Source organism: Monodelphis domestica, chromosome 1, assembly GCF_027887165.1.
Source record: "Monodelphis domestica isolate mMonDom1 chromosome 1, mMonDom1.pri, whole genome shotgun sequence".
Taxonomy (NCBI): Eukaryota; Metazoa; Chordata; class Mammalia; order Didelphimorphia; family Didelphidae; genus Monodelphis; species Monodelphis domestica.
Window position 1 is genome coordinate 276235972 of NC_077227.1, and position 13287 is coordinate 276249258.

Sequence of the window (13287 nt, forward strand, 5' to 3'; positions counted from 1 at the left end):
CCTTGAAAAAAAAAATCAACACTGATTTTCCATCCAATCAATGTCAAGTATTAGTTCCAAGGAAGAAGGGTAAGGGCTAGGCAAAAGGGCTTAAGGGACTTGCCTAGGGTTATATGGCTAGGAAATGTATGAGGTCAGATTTGAATCTAGGCCTGACTGTCAATCTACTGAGCTACCTAGTTGTTCCCTTTGTATATCTTTTGATCTAGCAATAACACTATTAAGTTTATTTCCTATAGTGATAAAAAAAAAGGGAAAAGAAACTATATGTTCTAAAATATTTATAGCAGCTCTTTTTGTGGTGGCAAAGAACTAGAAATTGTAGTGTGTCAAGGAAGATCATTCCCTCCCCCTCCTTAGTAACTTGACCTGTCCATCAAACATTCCTGACATAACACAGTTGTGCCAGGTTTGTGTCCCTCTAAGTGCTATATGTCAATAAAAGTCAAGGCTTTGGGGCTTGAGTGGGGGAGAACCGAGAAGAGAAGGAAGAAGGAAGAAGTCAAGAACAGAGCAGGCAGGTGAACGGGAAGGAGGAAGGGACTTGCAGGCTAGGGACCACGTAGTCAGGTTACTTAGAGGAATGATTATCTACTCTTTCTAATTGTAAAGGTAATTTTAGGGTTATGACTCAAGTCTAAAATTAATTTTGGTCGCCAGAGGAAATCCCAAATAAAAAACCCAAGTCAGTTGGAAATTTATGGTGATTTTAATTAATATAGAGGGAAGGAATTAAGGAGAAGAGAGAGAAGGAGGCTATAGGATTTCTCCCGCCTGGCCTGTGCCAGGGGAAGTTCAAAAACCTCCACCACGATGTCTGTGAAGGAGATTAGAGGCTTTCTAAGATAATAATGTTTGGAAGGTACAGGAGAAAGGAATCAGCTTAAACTCTGAGAGAGTTCAGTTTAAGATGCCTCACCTGAACTAGGCTACTCAGCTTCCTCCAGTATGGTGTCAAGGAAAACTCACCGCTAAACCCAGACAATAGCAGCTGCCATCCAAGATGCTCAAACGCTCAGCACGTTCCACAAGCCACCTCTCCACTGTGACAAGGAAATCACTTTAAAAGACTGATATATATATATTAATTTAAGGTTGCCAAGGAATTCAGCTATGTAATTCCTAAATGAAAACTCAAGTTAGCCGTCAGCCTTTTATAGAGTTTAATTACAAACAGGAGGAAGAAAGGAATTAGAGAGAGAGAGAGAGAGAGAGAGAGAGAGAGAGAAAGGGGAGAGAAGGGAATAGGGCTTAAATACCCCCTCTGTTTAGGCTGGGCCAAAAGGCCCAAGCCCTTAGATAGCTGGGGCAAAGAAAAGAGATCAGTCCCTATTACTCACATGACCAAAATGGAGAAACAGTCTCAAAGGCCCCCACCTTCAGCTTCCTTCAGAGCAAGCTTCTCAGAGCACACTCCAACCACTCAGACAAACTCCTCAACCACCCCCCTGAGTCTTCAGACCCCTCTATCTTTAAGGAAACCATCCAAGTTCCCTCCCCTCAGTTCTCACATCTACCAATCACTGTCCATCAATTTCCCTGTGCCAATGGAGGCTCTAGCTTAACCCAGGACCGCCCAGAGGTCTCTGGCTTTGCACATGTCTGTTGAAGGTCATATTTTCAAATAATTAAATCTTTGATCCTTTGCTACAGCCCTTCCTAAATCCTGTTAACCTGAGTAGGGTAGAGATTGGAATAATTAAATTTTGATCTATGCTGCAGCCCTTCCTCAATCCTGTTAGGACTGAGTAGGGTGGAGATTGATTCCAAGTATCTCCATTGTATCAATTCTAAAATCAATCATGACTCAAAGAAATTCCTGTTCTTTGCTTAAGCATAGGTCAAAGTCCTTTCCATTGTTCAGCAAAAGGTTTCTGTCCTAAAGTAATCTTAAGAAGGGAGGAGGAGGAACCTCCCATGCCAATGGGGTTCACATTCCAATAGACTATCAGTAAGAAATTTTCCAAGTATGACATTTCCCAATGGTGAAATTTCCAACATTTATAAGTCTAAGGAATTTTAAGGTTTACACCACTGCCAAAGAGGCCGGAGAGAGGAAGTGACACAAAATATATAGATGATTTTTACATCACTTTCCTGCATCTCACATGTACCAATGGTAGCTTAAGTTTGACTTAGGACAGCCCAGGGGTCTGTCAGTTGCTTCTGATTTGTCATTTGCTAGCACATGTCTGTCATAGGCCATCCTCCTAAATACTTAATCCTTAAGTATGGGTGTAGACATTCTTGTTTTTGTTAGACTAAGTAGGGTGGAGTAATCTAAAATTGACATAATAAGCTTTATAAAATATATATCTGGGTAGAAATATTATTTCAATTCTTACAGTAGGAATGTCCATCAACTGAGGAATGGCTAAACAAGCTGTGGTATATCATTGTAATGGAATAGTATTGAGCCATAAGAAATGATAAACAAGATAATCACAAAAACCCTAGAAAGATATATGAAGTGATGCAAAGTAAACAGAACCAGAACACTCTACATAGTAACAACAATAATGTATGATGATCAGTTTTGAATGACTCAACTATTATCAACAAGGCAAGGAACCAGGACAACTCTAAGAGATCCATAACAGAGAAGGAACTACCATAGAAGGAACATATGGAATCCAAATGCAGATTGACATACCAGTCTTCACTTGATTTTCTCCATGATTTTTTCTCTAGTGTAAGCAATATGTATCTTGTTTCATAACATGAGAAACAGGGAAATATGAGTTATATGATAATAAATATACAACATATTATATTTACTGCCTTTTTGGGAAGAGGATAGGTAGGAGAGGGAGGGGGAAAAAGAATGAGACAAATTTTTGGACATAACTAATAGGGGAATTTGTTTCTCTTGGATAGGTATATTTATTATAATTTATTACATATTTATAACAAATAACATATTATATTGATATAATATATGCAATACAATATTTAGTCTATATTTACATAAATATAATATACATACAAATATAATATAAAATACTAATACAATATGTAATATAACATTATAATATATTCTACATTTAAAAAATAAAAATATTATATATATTTAAAATAAATATTAACATTAAAAAAACCCTTTCCTTCAATTCTAAGGCAGAAGAGCAATAGAATCTAGGAAATGGGATTAAATACCTTGTCTAAGGTCACATAGCTAGTAAGTATCTGAGGCTAAATCTGAACCATGGCCCTCTCTACTCCAGACTTGGCACTTTCTCCACTATGCTACATAGCTCCCCCTTCCCCCTTACTTTTCAGTAACTCAACATAATAAGTAATACTTGAAGGAAAGACATGTAACAGTGACTAGAACTGAGTTTGTTTTGCTTTGGACAGAGATAAGTACTACTTTTATGATACTTATGGTTGCTTCTCTATTTCAGACTGGAAACAGTAAGTACTTTGATGAATGGCCCTCTAAATAGCTTAGAAAATCCTTGTACTATTGACTGAACTACAATGTTTTCTTGTTCTTAAAATATTAGTTATCAAGAAATTTAGTTACATATTTAAGGCTAATGTTTTGCAAAGCTTCTGTACTCTGTGAATTGTTAGTGCCCACATCCTTTACTCTATAGGACCTGGTACCTTCACACTACTGTCAGGGTTACCTGGAAGTCCTAGGTAGATCTGATTTTCCCTCTAAAGACAGCCTCTCCTTCATTTCATAATGGTTGGTTTGGCCTTTGTGGTGATGTTACAGTCCTTTAATCCCTGCTACCAGAAGAGGATGGACAGCTAAGTGCTGTAGTGGATAGAGTGCAGGGCCTGAAGTCTAGATGATTTATCTTCATGAGTTTAAATCCAAACCTACTAGCTGTGTTAGCCTAGGCAATTTAACTCTGCTCCAGTTCCTCATCTGCAAAATGAACTGGAAAAGGAAATGTCAAACCACTCTAGTGTTTTTGCTAAGAAAACCCCAATTGGGGTCACAGAGTTGAACACAATTGAACAACAACTGAACAATAACAACAACCACTGGGAGAGACAGGTTAAGATCCCTTGAGATACTGCATTCTGAGTTGCATGCATTGGGCTAAAACTGATTGGGTATCTGCAGTAAATGATATCAATATGGTGAACCCCTGGTCACAGGGACCACAAGGCTGCCCTAAGGAGAGGTCAAGCAGTCCATTTCTGAAATGGACCCAAAGTCAAGTAGGATTAGGCCTACAGTAGGATTGGGTCAACAGTAGGATTGGGCCTAAGAGAAGGAGTTAGGGAGACCCAGTCTTGAGAACAGCCTAAAACTTATTGTTCTGTGATCCTCTAACCTCTGCTTTCAGCTAAAGAATAGATGTTATTCCTTATTAAGGGCTAATAATGAGTAAATGTTACTTATTTCAAGTAGTAATATTTTTAACAAGGGTTTACTTAATCTAAAGGAGAAGTCTTTCATTGGTAGGCTGTTAATATTAATTAAATAGGAAGGAATTTCAGTTAACTGAACAGGTCAGTGTGTGAAGATGGGATTAACTCTCCCCTGTCCATTTTTAGATCTAATCACCAAAAGCATATGCACCCCACTTATCCTTATGTGGAGGAGGTCTGTGACCCATGTGTATGAAAGCAGGTGATGAATCAGTACCTACTGACTGTCCCCTGGGCAGTCCTAAGAAAATTTATAGACCATAATTGGTTCACGTAAAAGTGGAAGGAAGGTACAGGAAGTGATGAAAGGAATGGTCTTTAAAAGTAGCAAGAACTTCCTGTGAAAAGTTTTGAGCCTTCAACTTGACTCTGGAGGAGCTCTGGCTGAGGACCTTTGACTGATTCTATTTTATATTAGAACATGTGGGTGAGTGAAAAAGACTGACTCTTTTCCCTGTCTTGTTCTGGAGGTACTAACCTCAGGAGAGGCCCCTTGTCTTGGAGTAGGCCTTGTGGCTATAACCCTTGTTTAATTTACCTCTGGGTTCCTTAAGCCCTGCCAGGTTGGGACCAGGCTGAAGTAAATATCTACTCTCTCTGATTTTACTTTCACTTTTTCTCCTTTAGTAAATAAAATTACCAAAAGAAATTATTTGGAACTTGTAATAATTCCTGGTGACTACACTCTTAAATATCTTGTCCAGCCCTTTAATTTTAACTGCTTACATTCTGGTTCTTATAAGTGTTGAAAGTTCTTTGAAGTAGGTAGGTCTTTTAGAATAATACTTAGTTCTCCTCCCCCACTAGGCTTCTTATCTGCAGTTCCCCTGGTATAATCTGTTTGTACATAGCTGTTTACCTGTTGTTTCCACCATCTGACTAGACTATAAATTCCTGGAGAGCAAGGGACTATGGATTTATTTTTTAAATAATTTTCTTTCTATTCTTAGGGCTTAGCACAGTGCCATATATATCTTTATTCTGTCTACAAATGGGTGGGGCTTATATAGGCTAGGTGTTGGATAGACAGTTTCCTTGTACATGTAATTTGTTTTTCCAGTAATGATAATCTTGCCAGAGCACAAAACCTTGTATTGATATTTCATAAATGTAATAGTGATAATATATTTATAGGGCTTTCAATTTTATAGAGGGCTTTCCTAACAATAACCTTGTAATTTTTGGATAGTATATTACTATTCCATTTTCTAGATGAGGAATTTGAGATAGAGATTAAATTGTTTGCCAGTGTAATACAACTAATAAATCATATTATAAAACTAGTATACCATGCCATTTTCTTTTTACTATTGAATTTAGTCATGGCAACTGTTTGATGGAAACAAATAACATTCTTCTGTACTTCTATTTTTTATTTTCTCTGTGTAAAATTCAGTATTTCCCCCCTTTTTTTTCAATTCAACAAACATTGCTTGCAGTTATTGTCTACATTTCATGAAGGCCTGGTTGGGTAGTTTTATTTTACTCCAGGTAATGCAGTTAAAGTACTAAAACTGCATTTTTCAGAATAAATAAATGATACTACCTTTCTCCATTAACCAAAACATAGAAAATAATGGGAACTTAAAAAAAATCTTGTCTTAAAAAAAAAAAGACAGACTTGGGCTGAGACTCCAAATTTTTACATTTCAGCCTAGAGGCTATTTAGCTGACAGAGGCTTCTTCAAATTTTAAAAAAGTCCCACTTTGGATAGCTCAAGAAACCCACTTACATATATTTAAAACCTGAATATTACAGTATCTCCATGGGTCTGCTAGTTGATATTTTCAGCTAAATCCCTAAACAAATGATTACACTTGGGTAAGATTTGAGTAAAGACAAGGTTGAGTTTTTATTGTACTGATTAGGTGGTTTGGTTGCAAACAATAAATCAACTCATAACTTTTAACATTAGAAAAAATGCTGAAGGGTTGGAATCAATAGGTTGATAAAGTAGTATAATTAAGCCCTTTTAAGTATCAAGTGAAATCTAGAGGTCCCTGGACTTGCAGTTTGGAGGGATTTGGTGATCCCCAGTTTATTTAATTTGGAGGTAGAAACCTCAGGTTTAGACCTTGTCACAAGAGAGTTCCTCCCTGAGGGAAAGCCCTACTTCACAGGTCTCAGGCTAACAATAGACCTACTGGTAGTTTGGGTGGGCATAGCTAATCCCATCAGATGTTAAGTATCTCTTTTGTCCCAAAGGTTTCTCCCCCTAGGTTAAAGTCCTTTACCAAGGTGGCTGAGCCCTGGGGTGGGTCTTTCCCTTTTGTGTCCATTGTAAAGCATCAGCCCCTCACTTTTATTCCTGTCTGGAACTCCTTATTTTCCTTTCTTGCCATTGTAAAGTCAATTAACTGTCTCTCTCATCCTAAACCCCCAGGTTTCACCTAGAAAGGTATTTAAACTTCCCAACTTTATTGGCTCCTCAGAGTGGGTGCCACTCCCAGGTGTCCCTGTCCAGAGCAGCCAGAGTTCAATCCTGGAACTCTGTGCAGTTGTATGTGGTGTGCAGCTGTGTCGAGGTCTACTATTTTTGACTATTTAACAGTTCTGTGTTTTTTCCCAATCAACATTAAGACAAACAGGAAAGTGTTGCTTTTTTGTCAATAAAATGGGAAGCTTTAATCTTAATCATTTTGAGCTACTGACACAATTAATTTGCTGGAACTTGAGTGAAGAGAAGGGAAAAAAAGTACATTGGGATAAGTTCTTTAGTTTATACAATCAGACTGATATCAAGTTGACTCTTGGGAGCTGGTGTTTGATCTCTCCTTGGTATTTGATCTGAGGAAAAAAGAAAAAACAAGAATTTAGAAGGTCCTCAAAAATCCTGTTCTGTAGAAGTTACTTAGATGTAATTTTAAATGTGATAGTTGCTTGGAAGAGGTATATTGAGGCAGCTAGGTGATAAAGTAGATAAAGCATGTGTCAACATGGAATCTAGGAATCCCAAACTTGTGGCCTAGTGGGATCTGGTGAACCCCAAGTTTTAGGACTAGCTTGTGGGTTGGAGACTCCAGGGTTTGTACTTATTCCCTTTTCCCATGGGAATCTACCCTGAAGGGCATCCCAGGCTAGCAGTTTCAGACTGAGTGGGGAACCCTCAGGGAAAAGACAATCTACTTCAGGTGGGAGCTAAACCCAATTCAAAATTGAGTGACTCTTTGGTGCTATAGGCAGCAACTCAGTCTCTCAAGCTGAAGGTCCAGAGTTTGATCCTCAGAAGGAATGCATGATATACTGGGAAAAGGCTTCAGTCTGAAACTGCTAGCCTGGGATTCCCTTCAGGGTATATTCTCTTGGGAAAAGGGAACAAGTATAAACCCTGGGGTCTCCAACCACAAACTAGTCCTAAAACTTGGGGTTCATCAGATCCCACTAGGCCACAAGTTTGGGGTTCCTAGATTCCATATTGACATCAGAAAGACCAGAGTTCAGATGGGGACTTAGATACTTATTTACTTTGAGACTCTGGGTAAGTCACTTAACTAGCCTACCTTAGTTTCCTCATTTGTAAACAATACAGTAACAAGTGCATCTCTGTCTCAAGGTTGTTGTAAGGATAAAGTGCTATAGAAATGATAGCTGCAATTATTATTGTTAGTATGATCACAGTCATGAGTAGATTGTATAAAAGCTTCTTGGACTGAGAACTAAAAAAAAATTGTTCTTAAATGCTAGTTTTGTACTGAAGGGACAAAGACTATGTGATTTCATTGTGGTATGAAATCCCAGGGAAGGAAACTCTCTTATCATCACAGATTGGCACCTTCTCTGCAATTTATGGCCTTAGAGCCTACTTAAAACAACTCAAGAGATTAGTTGATTTCTCCAGGATCATATAGCAGTATGTGTCAGGGGTGGGTCTTAAACTAACCCCTCTTCTACTATGCCAATGATGGTGAACCTATGGCACAGCTGCCAAAGATGGCCCGTGGAGTGCTCTCTGTGGGCATTTGTCCATACCTCCTTCCAAGAAAGACAGAGGGATTATGGAGGAGCTGTTCCCTTCCCCCTCTCTGCCATGTTTGACAATATTTTTTCATACCCCCACCCCTCTGCCCAGCAGCCTAATGTGAGCACATAGCAGGTAATGTGGGCAGCTCACAGGCAGTAGAGCTGGAGGGGAGAGCAGTACTTGGGCCACTCCCCTTCCCCTCTTTATAGTTGCTGAGGACATTTCTTACTTCACCCACCCCTCTACCCAGCAGTCCAATGGGAGTGCTTCCTCCCTCCCCTGTGTGGGGAGCACTCTATCTCTAAAAGATTCACCATCACTGTACTATGCCAAGCTATGGAAATAATTTTTAAGTGCATCAAATTTGGAAGCAGCCACTAAATTCTGAGATATTTCAAGAAAGCTTCTGGGCCTTTTTAGGTACGGTCCTGCTAGACAGAAATTCAGTTGGCACAGGGGAACTTAGAGCAAATCATATGGATGTCTAGTACTTTTGGAGTCGAAAGAGATCAGGGTTTGAATCTTTTCCCTGAGACTTTTCCTTTTTCTGCAAAAAAGGTCACTGACTCAATTTATCTTTTAATAGTAGGAAGTGGTTCACACTTTAAGAATTTAGCATATAGGGTTCTGATAAGATAATGCATATAAAGAACTTTGTAAATCTTAAAGAGTTTTATGGATGTGTACTGTAGCATCGTTCATTATAACTTTGTGTCTTCTACTTAATATACATGCTACTTCTCTTCAAAAGTACACGAAGTCTTTAATAGACAAAGTTTCTCTCTCCTGGAATTTTCTTTTTTGAGGATTTATTTTGTCTGAATCTTTCCTCAAAAGTTACATTGTATTAATTACTCTATTCCACCTCCCCATCCCCCTTCCTTGAGCTCTGTGAAAAGTTCTCTTATAGAGTGTCATTTAAAATTTTATTTTCAATCTTTAAAGCCCAGTGTTTTAAACACACAGTAAGTGCTTAAATGCTTCATTCATTCATTAAAATCTCTGGTGCCTGTGGTTTAAGGGCAGCAAGAATTTTAAAGAATAAATTAGTGAAACGTATAACTAATTAATTTATAATCAAACAATAGATAAATGAATTAAATGTTTGTAGAATTAAACTGAACAAACCAAGAAATAACCCAAACAATAGTTTAATTTTTTTTTTTTTGTGGTAGAGAATATCATCCTCTAAATTTTCAAGAGAAGAAAACTAAGGCAGAGAAAGGAAAACTGACTTGTTAATTGGTAAGCCAGTCTCAAGGACCATAAAACAACAGTCTTTATTTTAGCATTCAAAGAAAGGCTATTTTAGATCTTGCTCCTCAATTGTTCCCCAAAGATTTTAGGCACTCTAAAAGAATTGTAAATTCCTAAAGCAATTGGGGGTGGGGATTCGGTCTCCCAGCTTCGGAGTAGCCCAAGGCAGGAGCTGCAAAGGGAGAGGCTTTGACGTTTCTCAATTCCAGTTGTCGGTAAATAACCTTGGAGAAGTTGCTCTACCTTATATATGACTGTAAAATACTTAGTGGAAGGCACTGAAGTTAGAGGACGGGGTGTAATTATCACATGAAGGAGGTTTTGGAGAGAGATCCCAGTGCTCCTTATAAGGCAGTCTGGGTTATCCCGATGGCCATTCATTCTGAAGTCCACTCTTTTTTCAAGGATTCCACCCATGGACCCAACAGTTCTAGGCAGCTGTTCTTTGCTTGAGGCCTGTATCAATCAAACGGTGCTGCCTGGTAGTTTCAAAACACTAAAGAAAATCCCAGAAAGGGTCAAATAGAGTTGAGCTGATCCACAATAAGGTCATAAAGGAAGGAAAACTGAGGGCTAAACTTGGAAACTTAAGACTCCAGCCTGACAAGGGATTATGGAGATGGAAGCTAAGGAAGGGAACTCTACAATTCATCCTTGCCCCAAAGACAGTCAATGATGTTGCGTCCCCGGGCTCGGAGGCAAGAGTTTTGAAAAGGACCACGTTACTCCGGTTTCTGATTGGGCCAGTTGCATTCCACTCATACTCTCTTGTTTTCTGATTTGTCGATTCCACACCCCTCGCTTTTCGTTTCCTTTCCCTGATTGGGTAATCACAGTTCCCCTCCTCCAGGCCCTACTTCCCGGATTGGACCTGGGAGACGGCCCATCAGTCTGCTAGTCTCCGAATCGAAGAACGTTCGCTCTCTTCGCTTGTCAGCTACCGGACTTTTAAATGTCTGGGTGGGCGGGGAGATTTGTAGGAAAAAAGAATGCCCTTTCTCTTAGGCGTGCTTGGGGGAGGTCTCAGTGGTCCTACTCTCCAACGAGGGACTTTTCCTGGTGAGGCTAGTAGAGCTGCTGGGCATGTTAACAGAAACTCACGCCCCGTCTCTCCTTAATGTCTTTTCTTATGCAAAGATGAAGAAGAGGTTGGGGGATTCGAGTTATAAATCTATGGAAAAAGCAAGCGAACCACATATAGGAAGGGTATGTCGAGCCAGCTTGGATAAAAGGCAGAAATCTTACCTAACTGTAAGTTGCACGTAGTTGTTGCGCTGGTGGACCAGGGTCCTCGCGGGATCGTGCAGCAATTATAGAGTACTTAAGGAACCCAATATTGCCCTGCAAAGCCACTAAGGGAATTTCCACAAGGTGCCTATGTTTTCCGGAGACCGAAAGAATACTGCAAACCCTACCTGGTGTGCCCTCTCCAGGGAGAATTAAAGTCCTGACTTTGCCCAGGGCAGCCTCCCCTCACCCTTCCTCCTAAGCACTGGTACCCAGTGATCCTCGATGAGGATGAATACTACGTTTTCCTTTACAGCTAGTGTGGGCGTGCACGCGCACGTGTATGGCAGATGAACTGCGGAAATGCCTCCGCGTCGCGGTGTATTTTCTCCACTTAGCTCGGACGTGGATGTTACCGCTGCAGCGGCGCCATCCAAGAGCGGAAAAAAAAGGGGGTGGGGAAGAGGTACCGGCACATGCCAGGGTCGCCGTAGGTGGCAGGGACCGGCGCATGCGCACGCTCACCCTCGAGGGCCATGAACACCGAGGGGCGCGCTCCCCTTTCGCGCGCGCATGCTTGCGCTATCATAGGCTCCCCCAACCTCTGCGTTCTTGTCAGAGCCGCTCCGGCGCGTGCGCGCGTTATCTCCGGCTGACTCGCCTAGTTTTTTTTTTCTTTCCCTCCCCTAGCTCTCGCAGCCTCTCCAACCTCCCGCACTCCACCCCCGCTCCCCCATCCGTTCCTCTCTTCCACCCCCCTCCTCCCCAGGAATGGGGTTCGCGCTGCTCTGGGTCGCGCGCCCAGTGGCCGGCTCGCGCTGTCAGCGTCCGCCCAGCTCGCGCCGCCTCGCGCTCCCCCTCAGTCAGTGGCGCCGAAGGCTCCGTTAAACGGCGGCGGCGGCGGTTCCTGTTTCCGTTTCTCCCTCTCCTCCCCGAGTCGGGAGTAGCATCCTCCTCCACGCCACCACCCCTCCCACTCCCACTCCCCCTTCCCGGGGCAGCTACGGCCGGAGGCGGCGGTGGCTGGAGGCGAGCCACCGGAGCCCTCCACCCCTCCCTCCACGGGTAAGGGGGCGTCGGGGCGTCGTGCGGGGCTGGGGTTGGGGGTGCCCGGCGACTGGGAGACCGCGGGGACCGGGGGACCCGAAGACTTGGGGCCGCTTCTCTCTTCCCGGGCCTGCGGCTGCCGCTTATCCAGCGGTTCCCGGAAGAATCCGGGGAAAAGAACCCCCCTCCCCCTCCTTCCTATAACCCATCCTAGGACTCTGGGGTGGGGGACCCAGTGGGGGGCTGCCCTGAGTGCTCCAGGTGTGGGAGCCCTGGGGCAAGTGGGGTCGGGGCGTCTCCTGCCTGGGGCGGGAGGGGCGCTGTTGCTCTCCTTAGAGGAGCGCATCTTGCCCAGGGGGGCAAAGGAGATGAATTAGGGGGTGGGCGAGTGGGAGCCGTAGGGCTCCCCTTTCTTTTAGGTCTCCCACTCAGTTCATGCACTCCAGCCGGTGGTCATCATTTAGTGCCCTGAATGGAAATGGGGGGTGGGGAGGGAATGGATTTGCACTCAGAACCACCCCCTGGGTGGTAAGGAAGAAGGAGCAGCCCTTTACTTTTAGAGGAACAGGCTTCAGTTAAGAGAAGGGGGGGGACCCTTACCTCCTTTTATTGGAGAGGTGATGGTAACTTGATTCTAAGTGCTGGAGGGCCGGGGGTGGAGTGTGTGTGATAAAGAGCTAATCACACCCTTTAATGGGGAAGTCTGCCCTGCCTGGGAGGCTGTGCGGTGTCGGGTGCTTCACCTGTTATTCACTGACAATTCACCTCGAGGACTGCAACCTTCTGACACACTGAACATCAGAGAACTACTACATAAAACTACTCTTAAAGTTGGACTCTGTTGGCTATGTTCTGGGTTTAACCTTGGTTTGATTTTTTTAGGGTTGAGACTAATATGTTTTGAGGATAGGAAAATTTTAAAAAGGCACGAACAATTCAACAGAAGATATTTAGTTAAGCCAGTTGGGGAGGTTGAAGTCAATATTTCCATTAGGCAACAGTAGACCTTAAGTTGGCAGTTTAAGGTTCCCTAGAACAATTTTCAGTGATTTTTTTTTTTAACAGTTTAAGTGAAGACTCACAAGTAATTGATTAATTTTTTGTTTCTAGCCAGCGAATGTAGAAAGTAGGTTGCATAATAGGTTTTTTTCCCTCCTATTATCAAAGATGCTTATTTTCTTATTGGTAAGTTTGTGTATTTGATTTCACGAAGTAGTTACCCTTAAAAATTCTGTTGAAAATGTATTATAAAAGCATGTGAATCCCTTTAAATGCTGTAGGGTTATCTGTACTTATTGGAAAAAGTTATGGTATCACTTTGGCTAAAATAATTTTTCCTTCAAAAGGTATTCCATAAAGTGAACACCGATCCCTCTTTAATCTTTTGTATTGTAGCACCAAG

General features: G+C 41.9%; 1 protein-coding gene across 24 annotated transcripts in view; it reads left to right on the forward strand.

Moving 5' to 3' along the window:
- The first annotated feature begins 11403 nt into the window (after positions 1–11403).
- Positions 11404–13287, forward strand: part of FUT8 (fucosyltransferase 8) — a 461812-nt gene continuing 459928 nt past the window's right edge. For 10 of the 24 annotated variants that reach the window (XM_056810905.1, XM_056810915.1, XM_056810922.1 and 7 more), the window contains exon 1: positions 11764–11903. The gene's annotated coding sequence lies outside the window, so the exon portion shown is untranslated. Of the gene's footprint in view, positions 11904–13287 lie in introns of all 24 variants that reach the window. The other 14 variants (XM_056810916.1, XM_007473048.3, XM_056810904.1 and 11 more) reach the window with 7 other exon arrangements.